The sequence below is a fragment of the Notamacropus eugenii genome, chromosome 1 (assembly GCF_028372415.1).
Source record: "Notamacropus eugenii isolate mMacEug1 chromosome 1, mMacEug1.pri_v2, whole genome shotgun sequence".
NCBI lineage: Eukaryota > Metazoa > Chordata > Mammalia > Diprotodontia > Macropodidae > Notamacropus > Notamacropus eugenii.
The window spans coordinates 496,623,566-496,646,776 of NC_092872.1; the positions used below are offsets into that span (position 1 = coordinate 496,623,566).

The 23,211-nt window shown below is 34.9% G+C and overlaps 1 protein-coding gene across 9 annotated transcripts in view; it reads left to right on the plus strand.

Annotated features, from left to right (window-relative positions):
* Window positions 1-23,211, plus strand: part of ZBTB46 (zinc finger and BTB domain containing 46) — a 155,260-nt gene that overhangs the window by 12,561 nt on the left and 119,488 nt on the right. For 6 of the 9 annotated variants that reach the window (XM_072633273.1, XM_072633265.1, XM_072633270.1 and 3 more), the window contains exon 3: window positions 3,137-3,257. The exons of the other annotated variants lie outside the window; for them this stretch is intronic. The gene's annotated coding sequence lies outside the window, so the exon portion shown is untranslated. The remainder of the gene's footprint in view (window positions 1-3,136; window positions 3,258-23,211) is intronic. 9 annotated transcript variants of the gene reach the window in all.

Below are 23,211 nucleotides of genomic sequence, written 5' to 3' on the forward strand. Positions count from 1 at the left end.
ACATTCCATTCTACTCTCAAATATCTCTGCCTACGAAGAAGCTTTTCTTGACATCGGGTATGCCTGTTTGCAACTTCCAACCATTGCTCCTAGTTCTGCCACCTGGAGCCAAAAAGCCCAAATCTGTTCCACCTGTCAGCCCTTCTAATGAAGATAGCTTTCATGCCCTTCTCACCTTCTGCTCTCATCCCCTCCCACAACTTTTTCTTTTCCAAGCTAAACTTCCCCAGCTTGTTAGCCAACAATCTTATCAATGTGGTACTTCCTCCATCTTTGCAAGTTGTAATCCATCCATACCCGACCATGTTGTAGAACTCACGTCCATGATCTTTGAATCTGCTGCAGCAGATAAACTCAACTTGTTTGAGTATTTTTTCTGGTTTTCTTGACATTGTGTAGATAACATATTACTACATACTTTTTAAAAAAATAAATTTATAAAAGAAACAAAAGATGTGTATATTACTATTAACAGGATAGTAAAATCATTGTATATTTTGTTTTTGTTGAGCAGTTATTTCAGTTGTGTCAGACTCTTTGTGACCCATTTGGGGTTTTCTTGGCAAAGATATACTGAAATGGCTTGCCATTTCCTTCTTCAGTTCATTTTACTGATGAGTAAACTGAGGCAAACAGGGTGAAGTGAGTTGCCCAGGATGACACAACTACTAATTGTCTGAGGCTTCGGATTTAAATTCAAATCTTCCTGATTCCAGGCCTGAAATTCAATGCACTATGCCACCCAATTGCCTCATTACATATTTAATATACTTTTATTACTTTTGGTAGTTTTCTACATATTACCTCTATATAGAGACATAGTAGATGTGTGTATTGGTCTTTTGAGTCTGTCCTCAACAGTGTATCATTTTACTTATATTTTCACATGTATCTTTGAATTCTTCTTATTCGTAATTTCTCATGATAATATTCCATTCACACATTGTAATTTATTTGGATGTTCTATAGCACCCTTTTATCTAAGCATTTCAAAGACATTTTTAAAATATCATCTGGAAAACTTAGATTATCTGGGATTAAAAGTCAGAAAAGAAACATTAATTTTAGAGATGGAGGAACATGTTTGATTAAAGGAATTAGTAGCTTTGCTCATGGTCTTATAGGAAATCATTGGTGAAGCTCAGTCAGATTTCCTAACTCCTTTTTCTGTTTTGTATTCACTAGACCACAAGAAGAACATGCAGTAATTTTAACTGTGCTAAAAATTAATCCATCTAGTCTTGCATAAAGTTCTTGACAACAATCAGGACTTGATGATTCACAGGAAGGTATTCAGCTTCTCAAATACCATGGTGATGACCCCTTAGGCTGTCATAGTCCTTAAACTATGTATACAGGCTTGGAGAAGAAAATGTCATACCAATTTTGACCTGAGTTCAAGCCCCATCCATTTTTCAGAGGAGCTGATGTGGTATGATGGCACAGTGGTCCCAAGTACCACTGACAAAAGCTACCATTTGATCCATGTGTTTCTGTTTTTTCTTTTCTTTCCACTACCTCTCAATTGTCCTAGGCACATTATCGTATTCTACTTTTCCCAGCACATTTTAAAAATTTTATTTTATTTTCTTTAGGAAGTCGTAATCTTTTTATTAATTAATTTAGTTTTAGTTTTCAACATTCATTTCCACAAGATTTTGAGTTCCAAATTTTTTCCCTATCTCTCCCCTCCCTACACCCCGAGATAGAGTGCATTATGATTAACCCTTCCCCCAGTCTGCTTTTCCAACACATTTTGACCATAGTGATATCCATGTTATCTCCTTTAAAGAAAAGTATATTTAGTGACTTCATTTATTGATATTGCATGTAGATTAAGCAACTCCAAAGATCTGCATAATACTTATATCATAGAAAAGAAGAGTCTATGATGGGAATTATAGTTATTTAAAAGAAATGGGATGTTCAGAAATGGAAAATTTGTTCAAAAGGGATTGGATTCTTCATTGGTACATTATGCATTCAATGACTTGGGCTGTCAGAGTATCTATAAGCAATTTATAATCCTTTGCAAAGGATAATATCTACTGTAAAAGAGTGAAAGAGAAATTATTTCGTAAGAAAAGTACTACTTAAATAAAAACATTTTGAATTGAACTAGTTCCTTGTTAGGTTGTCACAGTGGACTCAACTCATTTCAGAGATCATTCAGCAAATGCTGACTATGCAAAGCACACTATAGCATTTGAAATATAAGTCTTTAGGGCTCTGTTTTGAGATTTCTATTATATGCTATAAATTCATTTTTGTAGGATTAGGTCTAGGTGCTCAGTCATAAAAGGCTGAGATAGTTTGACCACAATTTTTAGTTTTCTATCCTCATGCTTTTTCTTGCTGTCATGCCCCACCCCCTTCCCATCAAAACACGTTTTTAACTCAATTTAAATTATTAAATGCCATGTGACATCTTTAGTGTTATTTAATGATTTTTGTGTCTGCTTTGTTTGAAGAACATTTCACTGCTTTCTTTATCTCTTTTCTAAAATATTAGGAAACTCATTATTTGAATGATTTTTGTTTTCCTTGTTCTTTAGAAGCCATAATAATAAGAAAAATTGGTATAGAATAGAAATTCTTTCCAGCAAGTTATTAGAATTAACATGATTTGTATATAGCCATACAACACTCCATATAATACAATGCAATACAATCATTTTAATTTGAAAGGTATACAAGTAGTTTTTAGTATCATTACAAAAGCTGATCTGCATTGGAAAGATTGCCTTTCTTCACTGGTTTAATTCTGAATCACTTGAGATGACCATGTTTTCATCAGTATCCAAAGTTTTGAAACTATATGAGAGCTTATTAACCATCTAATATATTTATCTGAAGGTGAAGTTAAACATAGAGAATTAGAATTATTTTGGGGGAAAGAGATCTGTAACAGATATTTGCATTTAACAATATACTATTAAATTAGTGTGTTCATGTTGTATTGTGTGTTTTGTAGTTGAACATGGATAAAGCTCCTAACAAATTTATAGATTTTTCCATGAGTATTTACTGATGTTCAGTTGCCTAAAATGGTAGGGAAATAAGTATATATATTCTGTTTTCACTGTTTTAGCTTTACTTAGTTTTAAGATCATATGTTTTTATTCTTCAACTACAGGACATTTTGAAGAACTCCTCAGAGACTATTTAGTAGGAGCATTTTTCCTCGATACGTTAAAAAAAATGTATTATACTACTGTGATACACTGAGACAGCTAAAGAAACAATTTTCAACATTGGTATGTTTTAAAACTTTTCTTGTGTTATTAGCAGAGTAAGACAAGAATTAGGAATTACAAATAATCTTGGCTTGGGGTTTGAAGTTTCAGTAAAAGTTGACTGAATTTTGTGAACAATTATTACCTTTTTAAATGTCATATTGCTTTTGCTTTTGCTTCTTTTGTTATGTTTTTTATCTTCATAGAAAGTCATAATGTGATATAACTTTTGATGCTATGAAAGTTGTTACACATGGGGTTCAAAAATAATAGTGAGAATTTTTACAACACTCCCCATTTTGACCACATCTACACTATTTTGTGTTCGCTGATAGCCTCTGGACAGCCTGTAATGCTAAATAGTATAATGGAACAGTAGTTACTGTGATGGAGCAAAACCATCTTTAAACATTATTAGTATTTTAAAAAATACTTCTTTCTCTTTTGAGAAATAGCTAAAAAGAGAGAAGCAGCTCCAATTGCTTCTCTAGTGACTGAAAGTGTAGTTCATAAATCAAATTCAAATTTCATAACTAATCAAAATAAATAGAATAAAGATGCTTTGTGTTTCTATAATTCTTTTTAACTTCTTAAAATGCCTTCATGTCAAGTCATCTTCCTAGAGAAGCTTTGTGAAGTAATTAGAGAAGGCATTCTTATGTTTAAAACATGAGCAAACAGGTACAGAGGAATTAAGTAATTTGTTTAAAGTCATGTAGCTAGTTAATAGCAGAGCTAATACTAAATCTAGTACCTTTTGTGCTGGAATTCTTAACCTAGTGTGCCATGAACTTATTTTTTAAAAATATTTTGATGACTCATTTCAATATAACTGGTTTCCTTTGCAATACTATGTATTTTATTTTATGCATTATTCAGAGAAGGGGTCTATACTCCAGACTGCCAAAAGGCTTCAGGACACAAAATAAAGCTAAGAATCTCTACATTAGCATTACCTTGAGGAATAGTATGATGTAGGCAACCAAAATCTCTAGTATTTAACTCTAAGATAAATCTGCTTTTATGATTTTGTAATATTTACATCTCATAATTTTATTCCTTATGTTAGGCTGTATTTTACATGCCTGTATCATAGTACAATTAGATTAGTATTAAATAACTAATTTGTTGCAATTAAACTTTCATATGTACATAGTAATTAAGAAAACTAAAATGTTAATGTATTTTTTACCTGTTAATAAAAATATTTTTGTATATGCTTTTTGCTAACAAGGAGACTGAATTAATTTTTTTCTAAAGGAACTATGTAACCCTCTGTGAACAAAAATAATTACTTTTAGTCTTTTTTCCTAAGAGAACTCCTGCCTGAGCACCTTACTCTAAATGATCTTTTAAAATATTAGATTTGAATCTAGTTGATGAATTGTAGGAAGCTATATAGTAAGATTTCTTTTTTTAACACAAGAAATGTTTCATTTCGGGTTTTCATTGTGTTTACAAAAAGCACAAATTAAATTTACCTTTGCTTATCTTTCCCCTGTGCAAAAAAGTAAGTGTTATAGTCTTAAAATTGTAATCTTTATATTAAGAAGAAATTCTGTTACAAAATGATTTAAGTATTTTAGTAACGTGTAGTGAAATTTACATTTGAAACTTCGTAACTAAAAAGTTTTGTAATTGACATTCCATCAGTTTATTTGAAGGGATGCATTTTTATTTGTCTTAATGTTGCCATTCTAATTAATAATAAGGATTGAAACCAAAAGATATGTAGTATAGTCCTTCTGGTGAAGGGGAAATTGTAACAAAATAGATTTAACACTCAGTAATGAAACTATTATTACTCTAGAGTTTATATTAGCCAATATAGTTATGTTTAATAAAGAGGATACTACAAATTTGACTGATGAAAGTGGCCAGGTTAGTTTTGGGTAGGTGAGGAGTTCTTCCCCTTGCATCCCCATTTCAGTACAACTGAGCATGTTTTTGTCCAACATTCACCAAATACTAAGGCAAAAAGTAGACTTCACAAAAGCTGCTAAGACAAGATGGCATAGGTCTGATAATTGCACTCTGGCCCATGAGTGTATGCAAAAGTGGAAGATCAGTTAGCAAACATTTATTAAGGGCCTACTATTTGTCAGACACTATACTATGCTGGGTACAAAGGCAAATCATCCTTTGCCTTGAAAGAGCCTGTGTTCTACTGAGTGGGATACATGTTCACAAATAAGCAAATATAGTGGTATACAAAAATAAAGTGACTTGGAGGGGGAAGCAAGCAATAATGAGGAAAGAAATTGGGGTTCAAAAGCAAAATGTGAAAGTATACCTTTCCTGAACCTATCATTGTACCTTAACTCAGAACTGAAAAGGAACACATTTAAGATGGAGGTCAAGTCGAGTAGATTATCTCTTATGGCCCTTACTGACTGTACTGCTACATTGTATTATTGTTATTATTATTGATACTTTGTATGCTCAGTCTCCATAAGTAGACTGTCAAATCCTTGAAGCAAGGGCTCAGTCCTTTTTTTTGTGTCACTAGCACCAAGTGCAGTGCCTTGTAAGCAGTAGACATTCAAAGGTGTATTGATGAAGGTGTCATTAGGCCATTATACAATTTCTTCTTATGCTTTAGATAAGAGAATCTAGAGGTGGCTTCTTGAAAATTAGTAGATTTTTTTTTAATCATGGTGTAATTAAAAAAGGAGTTTATCCTTTATGTTCTGCTACTGATCTTAAGGGAATGTTTCAATGAGTCAGCATTAAAGGATAAAAAGGTTCACTTGTTTGTCACCAAATTCACATTCAAAACCTGGAAATGATTCCTCACAAATTAGGGAAAACAGAGTGTTTGATAAAGTGAGGAGGTGATAATGCACTTCTTGTCTCACCTCTTTATTTTAAAAGTGTCCAGCACATTAGTCATTTGGGTTTCTCCTCTGTACTGCTTTCTTACCCCAAGAAGATCACCTGAATATTATTCTCATTAAAGAAAACATGTAAAAAGTTAAGGTCTAAACTATGAATCTGTATTGTGGAATTTTCCAACACTGAAATGTTTAAGGTTCTAGCTAGAGTGAGGAAAGATAAATATAGATTTCTCACATATTCATGCTAAATTTAACCTCCTGGCTGTTAGTTTCCTGTCTCCTTAATCTGTCCAGTACAACAAGTAGCATGGGACATACATTCAGTTTTGTTGTTGTTTTTAATTAGAAATTTGTGCAACCCAAGAGAAAAAAATAACCTAGGAATCATATACCTCAAATTCATTTATATTACTGAAGTCTTCTAATAGAGTTTACTCTTTTGAGAGAGGGGTTTTTTGGCATATTTATAGCAGCCTTATATTCTATTTTCCCCCACTTATTTGATATAAATGTTTCCATATATTGACAACTACAGGTTATTTAAAATAGTTTTATTCTATTAGGTTAATATATGATATTTTGCTTAGGTAAAAGAAGTTATTAGGGTTTGGGTTGTTTCTGACTTTTCACTTTTATGAAAAAGTACTACTATGAATATAGGATCACAGATAAGAGCTAGGAGGAAACTTAGAGTCAAACCCTCTAATTTTACAGACGAAGAAACTGAGGCCTAGAGAAGCTAGGTAACTTGCCCAGGGTTACACAGCAAGTAAATATCTGAGGTGAAATTTGAACTTAGGTCTTCTTACCTCAAAGTCAGCATTCTATTCTCTCTTTACCATGCTGCCATCTTCATAAACTTTTTGTGTTTTGAGTTGTTTGCTTGAAATATAATCTCAAAAGTGGAATTACTTGATCACATGGTATAAACTCCTTTTTGCCTTGTTACATGTTACCAGATTATTCTCCTGAAAATGGAACCAGTTTTGAATGACACCAGCAGTATGAATGGACCTGTTTTCCCACAGCCTCATGAACATATGATCCATTTTATCTCTATTTTTGTACACTTTGAGTTCTTATTTGAATTTTTCTCCCAGAATGCAGTTTCTTATAGGTGAATCATAGAAACAGCATTTATCAAGCACCTACTGTGTGCCATGCACTGTGCTAAGTGCTTTACAAATATCTCATTTGATCCTCACAACAATCCTATGAGGTAGGTGCTACTATTATCTCCATTTTACAGTTGAGGAAATTGAGGCACACAGTGGTTAAGTGATCAGTCCAGGGTGATACAATTAATAAATGGCTTAACCTGAATTTGAACTAAGATCTTCAGGCCCAGCAGAGGTCTCACTTACCTTCATTTGTGCCCTGATGAGTGTGATTTTACATTTTCTATAGTAAGCTTTAAATTACAGTTAATTAGTATTAGCTATAAACAGTGGTGGAAGTGGAATGGAAGAAAAAGGAAGAGAATTGTGTGTGGGAAACAGTATCAGATTCATTTAGCTCTACCAACATTCAAATCATTTAATAGTATTATAAATTATTTTTTTTAATAATATGATTAGGATTATTTTCATTCCAAAATCTTTGGGAAGAATTTGAGTTTTTAGGTAAATAAGAGAAAAGGAATGAAGAAATTTTTTAAAAATTTTAATTTATTTTGATTGATGCTTTTTATTATGTCACATTTGTTGCCGAATATATCTATCTGCTTCTCTTATAGTGATTTTCTCTTCATAACAAAGAATTTTGTAACAAAGAGGACTAAAAATTGGTTCAGCCAAACCAACTACCCCATTGACCATATTTGATAATATATTTTTTCAGCATTTTTTAAAAATCAGATTCTCGGTTGAGAACAAAAACATACTGTTAGATATTTTTGTTACTATTTTGATTATAACCAGAGAGAAATTATGGAATAATTTGCATGTCTAAGATTTCCATAGCGAATGTTTAATAAGTACTTTCCCTGTTCTGCAAACTTCATTTTTAGTGGTTTTACTTAAAATTTAAGTGATATTTTTTAGCCATGTTTATGTGTACTTTTTAAAATAAGCTTTTAATCATTATCTAAATGGGGATCGTTTAATGGGAGTTTCATGAGTATATCATAATGGTAGACTGACAACTCCAAACATCTATGAACAGTTCTTTTCACTTTTTATGAATCATAAAAAATTTTAATTTACAAATACTTAGGGGAAAAATAGGTAGAATTTTATACTTAGTAGGAATTGTCTCAGAGACAAGCATATGCCTACTTTCCAAAGCTAACTTTTCCAACTGTACTCATTCTTCCAGGATGTTTGTAGAACATTACTCCATCAGTTATTCCCTCATTCTGTTGCATCTTTAATGTCTCCTCCACCAGCTTTCTCTTATCTGCCTGCAAATGGGCACAGATGTCTTTTATCTTAAAAACCAGATACAAAGCTCTACCACTCTCTACTTGTCAAGCTAACATTCTCTCTCCTTCCTTAATCCTTATGTTATTCCTCCATCTTCTTCCACATCAACTTGTATTCCCAGGTTGGATTCACAGGAGAATAACTATAATTTTAGATTCAGAGGTACTTTTTGCATCTATGCTTCTAAGACTGTAACTCATAATGCCACACTAGTGTGTAGCCAGAAGGTACAGTTAGCTCAAAGCAAAGGTATTTATTGAGTTGACATCATATGACCAGGGGCAGCTAGGTGGTGCCATGAATAGAGCACCAGTGCGGGAGTCAGGAGGACCTCTGAGTTCAAATCTCACCTCAGATACTTGACACTCATTAGCTGTGTGACCTTGGGCAAGTCAATCCCAATTGCCTCATACTGGGTCATCTCCAGTCATCCTGATTAATATCTGGTCACTGGATTCAGATGGCTCTGGAGAAAAAGTGAGGCTGGTGACCTGCACAGCCCTCCCTCACTCAAAAAAACAAAGTCAAGTGCAAGTCATGTCATCATTTCTCTGATGGCATGGTCTTCTTCGGCAACGAAGGACAAACACACAAGCAATTGTATGACCAATAGTAACAAAACATTTCCCCTGTTAACCTGGGGCACACAATTATAACACTGCATATAGTATCACTGGGAAAATTGGGTGCATACTTGTAGAGAAATTTATTCATAACTCAATTTTTAATTTTTGGTATGCCCATTCAGAATATACATGGAAGTGTCCCAATTGTATAGGTTGAAAAAGCCAAGCCATAGTTAAGAAAATGATAATGACTGTATGTAGGGAATTCAGTTTAGTTCAACCAGCATTTATGAACCACTTCCTATTTGGAAGGCACTGTGCTAGGTCCTAGGGATGTAATGACAAAAAGAGAACAAGCCTTGTTCTCAAGGAGCTTATGTGCTAAGAAAAATACTGTATTATAATAATAGTTCAGCTCTGCATAGCAGTTTAAGGTTTACATTGTGTTTTCCACACAACAACCTTGTGAAATATTCATTGTAAGTATTTTTTATACAGTCTTACAGATGAAGGCTTAAATAACTTACCCAGATTGATACATTTGGCAGATGTCAGAGCCTGGATTTGGACTTGGGTCTCTCCTGATATTAAATTCTCATTCTTTTATATTGACCATTAAAATGAGGCTTAATAAGGTTCAAAGTAAAATAGTTTGAATTTTCTAGTATAAAATATCTCATAATAGTGCCCCCTTACATATTCTGTACACCAGATAAATTGTCTGGCTCTCTATTGTTACCATGTACATGTTCTGTACTTTTCTGCCTCTATATTTTTTTTCTCCAATCTGTTTTCTATACTTGGAACCTCATACCTGAGGGGAAAAAACCCACAGTCTAGACTATTTCTTATCCATAAAGTCAAAGATTTCATAAAGTCTTGAAGTTTGATAGAATTTAGTGAACAGAGAAGTAGAGGGTATACATAACTAAACAGGGATTTTTTCAGTCTCAAAATTTGTATTTTTTTACATCCTCTTCATTTCTCAATATATCCCCACCCATTCCTTCCAGAAAGTCATCCCTTATAATAAAAAAAAGAATTTTAAAAATCTAGTTTAGCAAAACTGGCCAACACATTAGTCAAGTTTGCTGTCATATACAGTGTTCCATAGTCTTTCACTTCTGTCGAGGTCAAGCTCGTACATTATAATTTCACAGCGTTCACTTTCAGTTATTTTGTTATTCTTTCCTTTTATATTGTTGTATTCATCATATATATATATTTTTTTCTTCCTGATTCTGTTTACTTCACTTTCCATCAGTTCATCTCTTTCTTTATCTCTCTTTTCACTTCTTACCATAGTATTCCATTATATAATGTGCCACAATTTGTTTAACTATTTCCATATTAAGCATTGTATATTTTTGCAAACCAATACTATCAACAGGGAAAATGGTGCCTGCAGATTGAGTTGGTGCTTAAGTGTCTTCCATTCCCCAGGCATCCTTTTTGTCTTTTTCCTTTCCTCTGTCCTTACCATTATGGATCCTCCTTAGGAAACTCACAGTAAGAGGTCAGGAAAAAGTTGAAAAAGTATCATCATAAGACCATAGATCTGGAGCTAGAATAGATAAAAGTCATTGAATGCAACCCCCTCATTTTCTAGATGAGAAAACTAAGGCCCAGAGAAGTTAGGTGGCAACCAGGATTCAAATCCAGGTCCTCTGATTCAAATCCACTATTTTTCCACTTTAAAGTTAGGGAAATAAGAAAACAATGAGACTGTGGTATCTTGAAGCTAAAGAATGAGAAGAGTATCCAGTAATGAGAAGTGGTCAACAATGAGATGCTGTGGAGGTCAAGGAAGATGGGATCTGAAAAAATCCATTGGATTTTGTTGATCAGAATTTCCTTGACCTATGAAAGAACAGTTTCATTAGAATGGTCAGATTCAAAGGGATAAGAAAAAGATGAACAGTGTAGAATTGAGAGCAGAAAACCTTTTGACCCAGCAATAATGATACTAGGTCTGTACCCCAAAAGAAACTGAGAGGATACCCATAGTTAGGGAATAGCTGAATGAGGAGTTATACATGATTGTGATGGAAAACTATTGTGCTATAAGGAATGATTGACAAAAGTGATGGTTCCAGAAAAACCTGGGGAGACATCTCAGCTCATGCAAAGTAAAGTGAGCAAAACTAGAACACTGTACACAGTAACAGTAATATTGTTATGATCATCAACTGGGAAAAACTTAGCTACAACAATCAATACAGCAATCCATGACGGTTCCAAAGGACTCGTGATGAAAAACGCTATCTGCCTCCAGAGAACTGATGAACTCTGAGGGCAGATTGAAGCATGTTTTTTTTTACTGCTTTTGTTGCTTTTTTTGCAACATGTCTAATGTGAAAATATGTTTTGTATGACTTCATATGCATAATAGGTATCCTATTTCTTCCCTTGTCAGTGCCTAGGGGAGGGAGAGAATTTGGAACTGAAAATAAATTTTAAAAGAAGTTTAAAAAGAGAAAAAGTGTTGGCAGCATTGAGAACAGCTTTCTTTAAAGTATTTGAGCAGTGAAGGGAAATCAGAACGGAACGGTAGCTGAGTAAGGTAGAAGGGTCACAGGGACACATTTATAAAAAAAAGATTGTAGAAACCTGTGTGTGTTTGTAGGCCAGCTGAAAAGAAGCCAGTGCAGAGGGATAGAGATGGGAAAGACTGATGGGGCAAGCTCCTGCAAGGAGGCTGGGAGAATGGAATCAAGAGTACAGGTAGAAGATGAACCTTTCTGAGAAGTAGAGATGCTCATTCTGGGACTAGAGGGAAGGAGAGTATGCATAATAATGCTAACAAATTTTAAGGTGGGAAGAGAGAAATTGAAGGAGTTTTGGGAGTGTGGTGCCAATTAGGTTCGAGGAAAGAGAAGTTTTTGAAACAGTTGCTGTAGTAAATGAGATAAGGAGTTGTATAGGGGAGGGTTATCAAGGCCTAGCTGAGGTGTTATGTACTATGAATTTATAATGGATAAAATAGGATCAATTTTATTACTTTAGTTTACTTTAGTAACATTCTGCAGACATGGAGTTGGAGCCAAGAAACTGGATGGTGGAGATTACTGAGTGATGAAGATTTTTAAGTCAGCTGATTGTAGAGGCAAGTAATACTAGAATGGAGGAGGTCTGGATGGATAAGGGTAGGTCAAGGAACTAGAGGTGGTATTAAGATAAGGGTAGGTTTAGTGTGAATGAGATAGTGGGGTAGATGGAAGTATGGGAAGATTGACATCTAAAAGTTTTTAATCTTGATGGTATTAATTATTGAGATATGGGGAGGTCTGAAGAGTAACCATGCCATTTGTAGCTGGAAAAGGAAATCATTGGAATTCAGGATATTGAAGAATTGTGTGGTAGGTTTTAGAGCAGACCTGCATGGGCCACTTGCAGCATGCCAAAGGATTTTAGGTGGCCCACCTGAGAAAAGTGTAGAGGATGTTTTCCTACATCTTACATTTTCCTACTTACTCTAGAGAACGTTTTTCGTACATTTTTCGAGGGCTGCACGTAATCCTTTGGTGTGCTGCAAGTGGCCTGTGTGCTGCTTACAACTCATGAGCCCAAGTTGTGCAGGCCTGTTTTAGAGGAATCTTTATTATGAATATTAAATCCCAAGAAGCTTCTAAAACAGATACTAATGTAATTGAAAAAGTTAGAAGAATGATTGTAGGTAAGTAGAAGGACAACAAAATTGGGGAGAGATTGCCATAAATGAATTACGTGGAAACATGATCATTAAGAATTCAGAGAAACATGGGAAGCCTTTCATGAACTGAACAGTGAAGTAGACAGAATCAGAACAACATACATAATGATTAAAATGACATAAAAGAAAAGAATACTTAAAGTATTATACTAAAAGTATATGCTAAAAGAATACTAAAATACTACACTGATTAAAGACCAAACTTAATTTCAGAGAACAGAAAGAAACTCTCAGCAAGGTGGGAGGCAAGGAGTAGGGAGAGGCACACAGGAAGAGAATACTGCATACACTGTCAGATGTAAGGGCAGCTAGGTGGTACAGTGGATAGAGAAGAGCACTGGAACAGGAGCCAGGAAGACTCATCTTTCTGATTTCAGATCTGGCCTTGGACACTTACTAGATGTGTGACCCTGTGACCCAGCACAAGTCATTTAACCCTGCCTTAGAAAGACCTGGTGATATGATCTATAAAGGTCACAAAGATTTGAACATAATAGCAGTCAGATATAACCGCTTTTTTAAAACTTATTTTCTGTTGTAAAAAAGGTTTCACTTTATAAAGAAATGATTGTTATATAAAAACCAAAGGCATGAATAAAATTGTTAAAATTTAAAATTGATTACATTAGTCTCAGAAGAGGGATGGCTATTCAGGGATAATGGTAGAATAGTAGCATGAAAGAGATGAGAAGTGTGCTTACTTCTCCAAGTCCCTGTGAATCGTATGGACTAGCAAAAGAAGTAGTTTTGAATGAAGAGAGTTGCAAGGGATATGATATCCTCTTGGTGAGAACCTGCAATTTAATCTTGTAGGCAAATTGAATTAATTTTTGTAGAGTATTTTTAAACTTAAGAAGTCACCTTATATGTAAAATTGTTACTATCTACAAGGTTTTAACTATAAAACCTCACTGCTAAATGTTTCTTTTTTTGTCCTTATAATTTATGGAAGATAATAAACAATCTCTGTATCATTCTGTTATTGAGAAATAAAAATCATCTAGTTAAAGGAGGTCCAGACTGGAGTTTTGATGGATCTGATTAGAGATTGATTTTCCTAGAACACAAATGTTTGTTTACAATAATCCTTAAAAGAATAACATACCTTTTACTGTACCTGCTTAAATGTAACCTTGGCTTTAATGAAGTATTTTACTTCAGTGCTTCTTAGTAGATGGCCTGTTTAGTAATATATTTGATAGAGAGCGTGGGCTTACAGTGAAAACAAATTATTTTATAAAAATGCTTTTCAAAAATGGTTAGTTTCAAATTAACCTAGGTACTTGTACTATATTATAATCAATGGGCAAATCTTAAATTTTTTCCTCTTACCCACTACTCCCAGAAATATCTTTACAATACTCTTTTCTGGGGATTCTGTTTTTGTAATTCAACACTACGGGCTACTTAGGAAATAGTTATAATTGACAGTTCTGTTAACAATACTGACTCTGGATATTGTGAATTGCACATAAAAATAGGAATGGTTAGATGCCATTTTTGCCTTTTCCATGCTCATTAGTTGAAAATTTTAGGGTAAGTATGGTACTACAAAATGTAAAATCTTACATACTGGTTGTTCTTGAGTGGTAGAATAAAAAAAATTGGATATAGGATGCCTTGGTAGATGCAGATTTCCACTGATACTTGAGAAATATATTTGTATTATAAAAGTTAATTACTCTGTGTCAGAGTAAAAAGAAATTTCATGAATGAGACTACAAGTAGAGCCAGTCAGATGTGTAAAGAGACAGGGGGTACATCAATCTGGTTTGACTGGGAAGGGGCCTTGTGAATCCCTTTGTGCCCCCTGCTCCAAACCCCACCCTCTAACCTAGTAGGTAACAGAAGTGGTTGGAGACTCAAGAATATTTTTCATTTTATCCAGTTCCTTGAGTCCTCCTCAGATAATCTGCTGTTACTGGTTAGCAAGAGGGAAAGAAAACGACAACAAAATTTCCAGGGCACTATTGAAGGGCAACATACCCATTCCTTTCTCGAGTCAGCAGAGGGAGCACAGAGATAGACAGGTGGCAAAAGCAATAGTAAACAAGCTTGCATAAGGTACAAGATTTAAACTTACATTTATTTGGATGTGATGGTGATATAAAATCTAATTGCACTGAGTTTTTTTTAAATTATTAGTACAAATAACCTGACAGTATAGTTCTCTGGGGACAAAAATCACCATCCTGGACCTTGATTTAGTACTTTACATACATAGGTTGCAACAAATGAAATATATTCATGACAGTCTTCAAATTTCATGGGTTTTATGAGTTTTCAGACCTGGTGATTTATATGGTCCTTATCTATGAAGCATTAACTGTTGTATGATTGAGTTGGAATGAATAATAAATGTATATTTTTACTATTAAAGTTTCTGTTTGTAATTTTTAAAAATAACATTAAAGTTGAAGTCTCTTTACTTTAAGATATAAATAGAAAGGATTTCATTTCTTGCTGCCAAGGTAACTTCATGTGACTGGCACCAAGGGATTGATAACTTTAAAGTTATTAATTTTATAATCATGTACTACCAGCATCATCTTCTTCAACAATTAATATTTACTCTGTTCTTATTAGGTGTTTAGGAAGGACATTCCTGGGTGAATCAAAATATATTCTCCCAAGGAGAATATTGACTATACAAAATATTGATATATATTATTTTTATTTGTTCTTTTTCTTAGTATTATTAGAATCTTGGGGGGAATCTGTTTTTACTGGCCCATCCAGATGAACCAGAGATGTTGCTTTACTTTTCTTTAACATGATATCTTGACCCTAGATCAATACTAGTTGGCCCTAGATCAAGAAATTGTTGAGTCAAGAAAGTACCACTCAGGTCCTGATATTTCCTAGGATTATAGTGTAAATCTCAGCTCTACTATTTACTGCCTGTAACCTTGGACAAATCATTTAACCTGTTTGGACCTCAGTTTTCATATATATATATATAATAAGGGATTGGACCAGATGATTTTTAAGGACCCTTCCAGCTCTAAATCTATGATCCTATTGTTGTAGTCCAACTCTTTCATTTTAAAGTTAAATAAACTGAAGTTTAGAAAAGTGAAAAGTCTGATGTTGTATCACACAGTAAGAAGTAGACCATAATTTGGACTCTTGTCTTCCTTCATCCAAAACCAACATACTTTCCCAGTACACCAATTTTTGTGTGACAATTCTTGCTAAAATTTCAATGATGTTAGACTACCGTTCAAGGCTTACCTTTCTGTAAGTCTGTCATGGTATACTTTCTTTTTTAAGTTACCAAAAAAAGATACTGAATTCAGTTGCTAAGGATACAAAGAAGAAAACAAAAGAGACCCTGCCCCTCAAAGATATTACGTTATGTTGTGGTGGGGAGGGGGATTCAGGAGACAATATTAACATTAATATCTAAGTACGAAATATTTACAAAGGAAATACAAATTAATTCCTGGAAGAGGGGGAGGGTACATGAAAAAAATCACTCATTAAAATCCACAAACTTGAGGGGGGAGACACAGTAGGAATACATTTGAATAAGTATTGAAAGAGGAAGAAACACACTTGATATAATGATGCAAATATTCTACAGGCTGACAGGACAGCTGGAGGAATTGGAAGATGAGTTCTTAAAAGTTCATAAAGCTGGTATAGAAGCAGGATATATTTATGATGAGAGAATTCAACTATCCAGAAATTTGCTAAAGGTCTGTCTGTAAGAAGCAGGGAAACATAATTCTCAACTTCCTTTGTGTCTAATTTAATTTCTCAGAAGGTGAAGAAAGTGATGAAACAGTAATAAACTGGTATTTGACTAAAAACCTTGAGAAGCAGTGATGGCGTCATCTTGGCATTTAAAGGAGGAAAATTCTGGCAATAGTTTGATGATTACATTAGACTCTAGAAGAATGAATTTCAGAGAGTCCAGAAATAATGTAGAGAGTATCCAATGACCTGAGACTCTAATGGGAAGTTAGTTCAAGGGAGAAGGGAAACTCTCAAAAATGAAATTCTGGTGACTCAGTTAGAATTGATATTGATAAAAAGAAAAAAGATGACTGAAGGGACTAATGTGACTGATCAGTGGTATTACTGACAAACTTATGATGTAAAAGTATATATGCATATATGTATGTATTTACATATACACACACACGTATAAAATAGGGGACTGGCCATGAGGATCAGTCCTTATAGTGTATGTGGATTTGTTCTTCTTGGTGGGTTTTATAGAGCATGCACAGTATTCTCGCTTGTTGCCAATCTAACCAGTGGAACTTTTGAAAGCCATTTCCTGACCATGAATGATCAAGGGGCTATAAATGACTCACTTTGTAATGATGAAAGGTCTTCTGATTGACCAATGAACTCTAAATAATATCTCAGTAGAGGCTGAGCCAGAACTGAATGTTCCTGCTAAAAGGTTCTAGCATAACTTTTAAAAGAGGAGAACTAATTACTTCAAACCTTTCCCACACCTGACAACTATATGTTAGGAAATTAAGGGCCAATACGATAGCAAGGTCCCATAGGAATATTACCATCTAGTATAAGAATATTATAGTCTGGAATGAATCTTAGGCTCATTGAAGTAGCTTACCAAAGAAGGGATAAAACCTCCTACTTTGAGAACTTGGGAAATAAGACAGAAAGAGGGACACAAGAGACCTAGTAAATTCCTGTTTTGTTTAAATGAAAAAGCATTTTATCAGGTGCTTTCTTTGTGTTAGGCACTGTGCTGAGCACTGGAGATGGAAATCAAGACAGCAAGATAGGCCTTGCCTTCAAAGAATTTACATTCTAATGTAGAGGAGTTGTGGCTAAGGAGGTATGTTTTGATCAGAGAATCCACAGGGATAGAGAGTGGAGTCATAAAGCAATTAACTGACATTTCATTTCCTGGAAGGATAGTGTTGAATTGATTACTGTTTCAAAAAACAACAGAATGATGCTTTTAGGTAGGGCTGAAAATGGTGCAATCTTACTATTCAGAAGCCCAGGGCAAGAGTTGGAATATCCAGTTGAAGGCAGAGATATGGCATGAAGATGGCAAAGGAGCACTAAGACTTGGCAACTTATTGAGAAAACATTAAAGAAATCCATCACTATTTTCATCATCCATTACCATGATCTTAAATCATCTTTGACATTACCTATATGATCTTCCTTGACCAGTCAACAACACAGGCTCTCTTTTTTTGAGTCAATACTGAGAAAATCATTGGTTTTGTTGTTCTTCACTGGCATAAATAACAATCCCTCAGTGACTTGGAGGTAGTCTTAGGGAATTGCTGCAGCTATAAAATTTATCATCTTGAGACCAACCTCTGAACTTAGCTATGATATTTCTCAGATGAAAACTGTTGCCTGTTACTAAGGCCTTAAGCAAAACCTTTCTGCTCTGTGTAAGACTTATCAGAACTTGTACTTTGATAGCACATCTCTAAAGAACCTAAGAATCACCTACTGGATACAGTAAGGAAACACAGTAGGACTTCATTAGGGAAGTATTTTTTTTAAAACAACTAAGGAGAAAATAATTTTGTGAGATCACTATTAGGAAGGATATTTACAAGCTACAGCATATCTTAAAGATGATTGGGATAATAAGAATTATATAATAAGAATAACAATGTTATATAAAGATTGGGTTGACATATGAATACAATTAGAAAATGGTATTACCAAAATAAAGGAAAATTTAAATAATTGGAGAAATGTTCATTTCTTGTGGGCAGCTACTTAGTGCAATGGATAGAGCACCAGGTTTGGAGTCAGGAAGACTCTTCTTCATGAGTTCAAATCTGGCCTCAGACACTAACTGTGTGACTCTGGGCAAGTCACTTAACCTTCTTTACCTCAGTTACCTCATCTGTAAAATGAGTTGGAGAATGAAATGGCAAACCACTCCAGTATCTTAGCCAAGAAAACCCCAAATAGGATCAAGAAGAGTTGAACATCACTATAAAACAACTGAACAAGAACATAGTTCATAGTTGGGCTGTGCCAATATAACAAAAATATTACTGCCCAAATTAATATACAGATTTAATGCCATTTCAATCAAGCTATCAATGAGTTGCTTTAAAGAACTGTATAACAAAATTCTTCTGAAGGAAAATCTACAAAGGAAATAGTTCTTAAAAAATAGGATTGAAAGGGGCCTACCAGATCTAAAACTATGTCTTAAAGCAATAATCATTTTTTAAAAAATTGTACTGGTTTAAAAAAAATGGAAAAGTTGAGCAATGGAACACATTAGGAAACAGTTTAACATAATATCATGATATTTGGTAAATACAAAGTCACAAACTACTGGCTTAAGGAATCCCTATTTGGCCAGAAATAAAAAAAATGAGATAACTGGAAAACAGTATGGCAGAAATTAAGTTTAGACAACAACTTATATTGTTTACCACAAAGAACTTCATATGGATTCATGATAGAATATCATTTCACAAAAAAAAAAATTAGAGGAGAAAGGAAGAAAGTATCTTTCACAAATGTGGCTAAGTAGATGATTCCCAGGGGAACAAAGGATAAAGGTGTGATCATAGAAAATAAAATGGATAGTTTAGCTTACATAAAATTGAAAAGCTTTTCCATAAGCAAAATCAAGGTCATTGGAATTAGGATAGAAACAAATACAAAAAAACCTTTGCAGCAAATTTCTCAGATAAATTGCTGATATCAAAGATCTAAGGGAATTGGTTTGCAATCAGTTGAAAGAGGATAAGATGATCACTAAGAACCAAAAGGAGTTTATTCAGAACAAGTCATGTAAGATTAGTTTCATTTTCTTTTTGGACACTGTTATTAGACACTATAAGTTAGAGGAATGCTATTGTCTGGAATTCAGCAAGACATTTAACAAATTCACTCATTACATTCTTGGGAACAAGATGGAGGCATATGAACTGAATAATAGTAGTGCTGGGTAGGCTTAAAATGGGATGACTGACCAGAACAAATAAATGGTGATTACTGAATCAATGTCAACTTGTAAGGCAGCCCTAAAAGAGTGTCCCAGGCTTTTGTCCTCTACCTATTTGTAACATTTTTTTAAAATCAATTGTGTATTTGCATGAGAGCATAGACGGTATGCATCTCCACAGATCAAATTGTGGAAGAAATTCCTAGAAAACTATTCATGTGAATTTTTCCAGTTCTGGGAACCAAGATGGCAGAGTGATCGGTAATTGCTATCTCCCTCCCCTTGTTGACCTTGATGAGCCCAGAGAATATCTGCCTGGGAAAAACCCTGGAACAGTGGGAACAGTAAAAGGGGTAAACAGTCTCTTAGCCCATGAGGCTAAGAGAATCACTTAAAGAGGGTCTCTCTTGCTGTGGCTGAAGGGGACCAGTGCAGGATTGGAGCTGTCCCAGACAGTCCCACCTCAGCAAACCAGGAGAAGATCCTGAGCTCGAAGGGGCGGGGGGGGGGGGGGAGGGGTGAAGCAAGCAGCTGCCAACATTAGGACCCCAGGCATGCCTCAGCACTCCAGGGGATTTGGAAAGACACTAATGCAAATGGAATCACCAACCCATGAGCTTGCCTATGCTCTAGCTCAGCAGAGGAGACCTCCTGTGGCTAGACCACCCCTCCCCGACACTTGACAAGCTAGCTCCAAGGTAACTGTGGGGAAACCTAAAAAGACCTCACCTGGCCTCTGCTTTCTAACACCAGCCAGCTCAGCACCAGGTAAGGTGCAGCATTTTAGCTTCTAGCTGAAAGAACCAGAGGCCATAACACACAGAGCCTCAAGTTATAGGCACAAGAACTGAGGGACAGAGCCCCCTGTGCCACAGACGCAGAGATCTACTTTTAAATCTAGGAAAAGGGTGATTATCATGAGTAAGAAGCAAAGCAGGAAAGAAAAGACCTTAGAATCTTTCTATCGGGACAAGGACCAAAACACAAATACCAAAGAGGTCAGCATTGAGACTGTACTCCCATCTGAAACTTCAGAAGGGAATATGAACTGGTCTGAAGCACAAAGAGCCTTCTTGGAATAGCTCAGGAAGGATTTTAAAAGTCAAATTAGAGAAATAGAAGAAAAACTGACCAATGATTTTAAAAATATGAAAAAAATCACAGAAGAATTTAAAGGGACAGTTGGACAAATGGAAAAGGAAGTACAAAACCCAACTGGAGAAAATAACTCTTTAAAAAGAACAATTAGACAGATGGAAAAGGAGATGCAAAAGTTAAATGAAGAAAAAAAACTGAAGAAAACTGAAGATAAAAATTAGAATTGGGCAAGTAGAAGCCAATGAATCTATGAGACATCAAGAATCAGTCAAATAGAATCTAAGAATGAAAAGTTGGAAGAAAATGTAAAATATCTAATTGGAAAAACAACTGACCTGGAAAATAGATCCAGGAGAGAAAAATCTAAGGATTATTGGTCTGCCAAAAAGCCATGATGAAAAAAAGAGCCTGGACAATATCATCCAAGAAATCATCAAGGAAAATTGCCCAGAAGCCTAGATCCAGAGGGCAAAATAGTCATTGAAAGAGTCCACCGTTCACCTCCTGAAAGGGACCCCAAACTAAAAACAGCAAGGAATATTATTGCCAAATTCCAGAACTATCAAAAGAAAGAGAAAATACTGTAGGCAGCCAGAAACAAACCATTCAAATATCAAGGAGCTACAGTGAGGATCACACAGGACCTTCCAGCTTCTACATTAAATGATTGAAGGAATTGAAATACAATATTTTGTAAGGCAAAGGAGCTGGGACTGCAACCAAGGATCAGTTAGTTACCCAGCAAATTTAAGCATAATATTTCAGGCAGGGAGATGGACATTCAATGAAATAAAGGATTTCCAGATGTAGAAGATTCGATCTTCAAACGCAGGTCTCAAGAGAGGCATAAAAAGGTAAACAGTGGGAAAAAAAAACTTGTTACTCAAAATGGTCAAACTGTTTACATCCCTATAAGGGAAGATGATACTTGTTAATCTTGAGAACTGTGTATTTATTATGAAATATAAAAGGGATATACATGGATAGAGGGAGTTGGTGTAAATTAAATGATGTGATGATAACAAATGTGATTTAAGGGTGCAAAGGGATTATAATGGGAAATGTGAAAAGGAGGAAGAAGAAATAAATAAATTACATCACAGAAGAGGCACAAAAATATATTACAGTAGAGGGAAAGGGGAGGGAAATGAGCATTGTTTGAGAGGTACTCTCATCTGATTGGATTCAAGGAGGGTACAATAAACTCAGTTAAGTATAGAAATACAACTAGCTCTATAGGTAGTAGGAGGGGAAGGGGGAAAGAAAAGGGAGGGGAAGCTAAAAGGGAGGGAAGAAGTAGTAAGGGAAAAGGGGATTGAGAAGGAGGGGAGCTGAAAGAAGAGAAGGAAGACTGAGGGAGGTAGTGGTCAAAAATTAAGACTATTGTTCAGGGGAAGGGAGAAGGGAGAACTGAAAGCATAAACAAGGGAAACGGGATGGAGGGAAAGACACAGATAGTAATCATAACTGTGAATGTGAATGAGATGAACTCTCCCATAATATGGAGATGGATAGCAGAATGGATTAAAAACCATAATCCAACAATGTGTTGTTTACAAGAAACACATTTGAAACTGAGGCATACACGCAGGGTAAGGGCAAAAGGTTGGAACAGAAGATATTGTGCTTCCTCTGATGTAAAAAGAGCAGGGGTAGCAATTCTAATCTCAGACAAAGCAAGCAGAAATAGATATAATCAAAACAGATAAGGAAGGAAACTATATCCTGCTAAAAGGCACCATAGACAATGAAGCAATTTCATTGCTAAACATACATGCTCCAAGTGATACAGCATCCAGATTCTTAGAGGAGAAGTTGAGGGAGTTACAGGAAGAAATAGGCAGCAAAACTATACTAGTGGGGGACCTTAACCTCCCTGTCTCTGAACTTGATAAATTTAACCTTAAAATAAACAAGAAAGAAGTTAAGGAGGTGAATAAAACTCTGGATAAAGTAGATATGATAGATCTCTGGAGAAAACTGAATGGGGATAGAAAGGAATATACCTTTTTCTCAGCAGTAAATGGCACATATACAAAAATTGACCATGTACTAGGCCATAAAAACCTCACAAACCAGTGCAGAAAGGCAGAGATATAGTCAATGCATCCTTCTCAGATTATAATGCAATAAAAATTATATGTAATCAAAGACCATGGAAATATAAACCAAAAACTAATTGGAAACTAAACAATCTAATCCTAAAGAATGAGTGGGTTAAACAACAAAATTATAGAAACAATCAACAAGTTCATTCAAGAGAATGACAATAATGAGACAACCTACCAAATCTCATGCAATACTGCAAAAGCAGTTCTTAGGGGAAGTTTTGTATCTTTGAATGCCTACATGAATAAAATAGAGGAAGAGGAGAGCAATGATTTGGGCATGCAGCTGAAAAAGCTACAAAA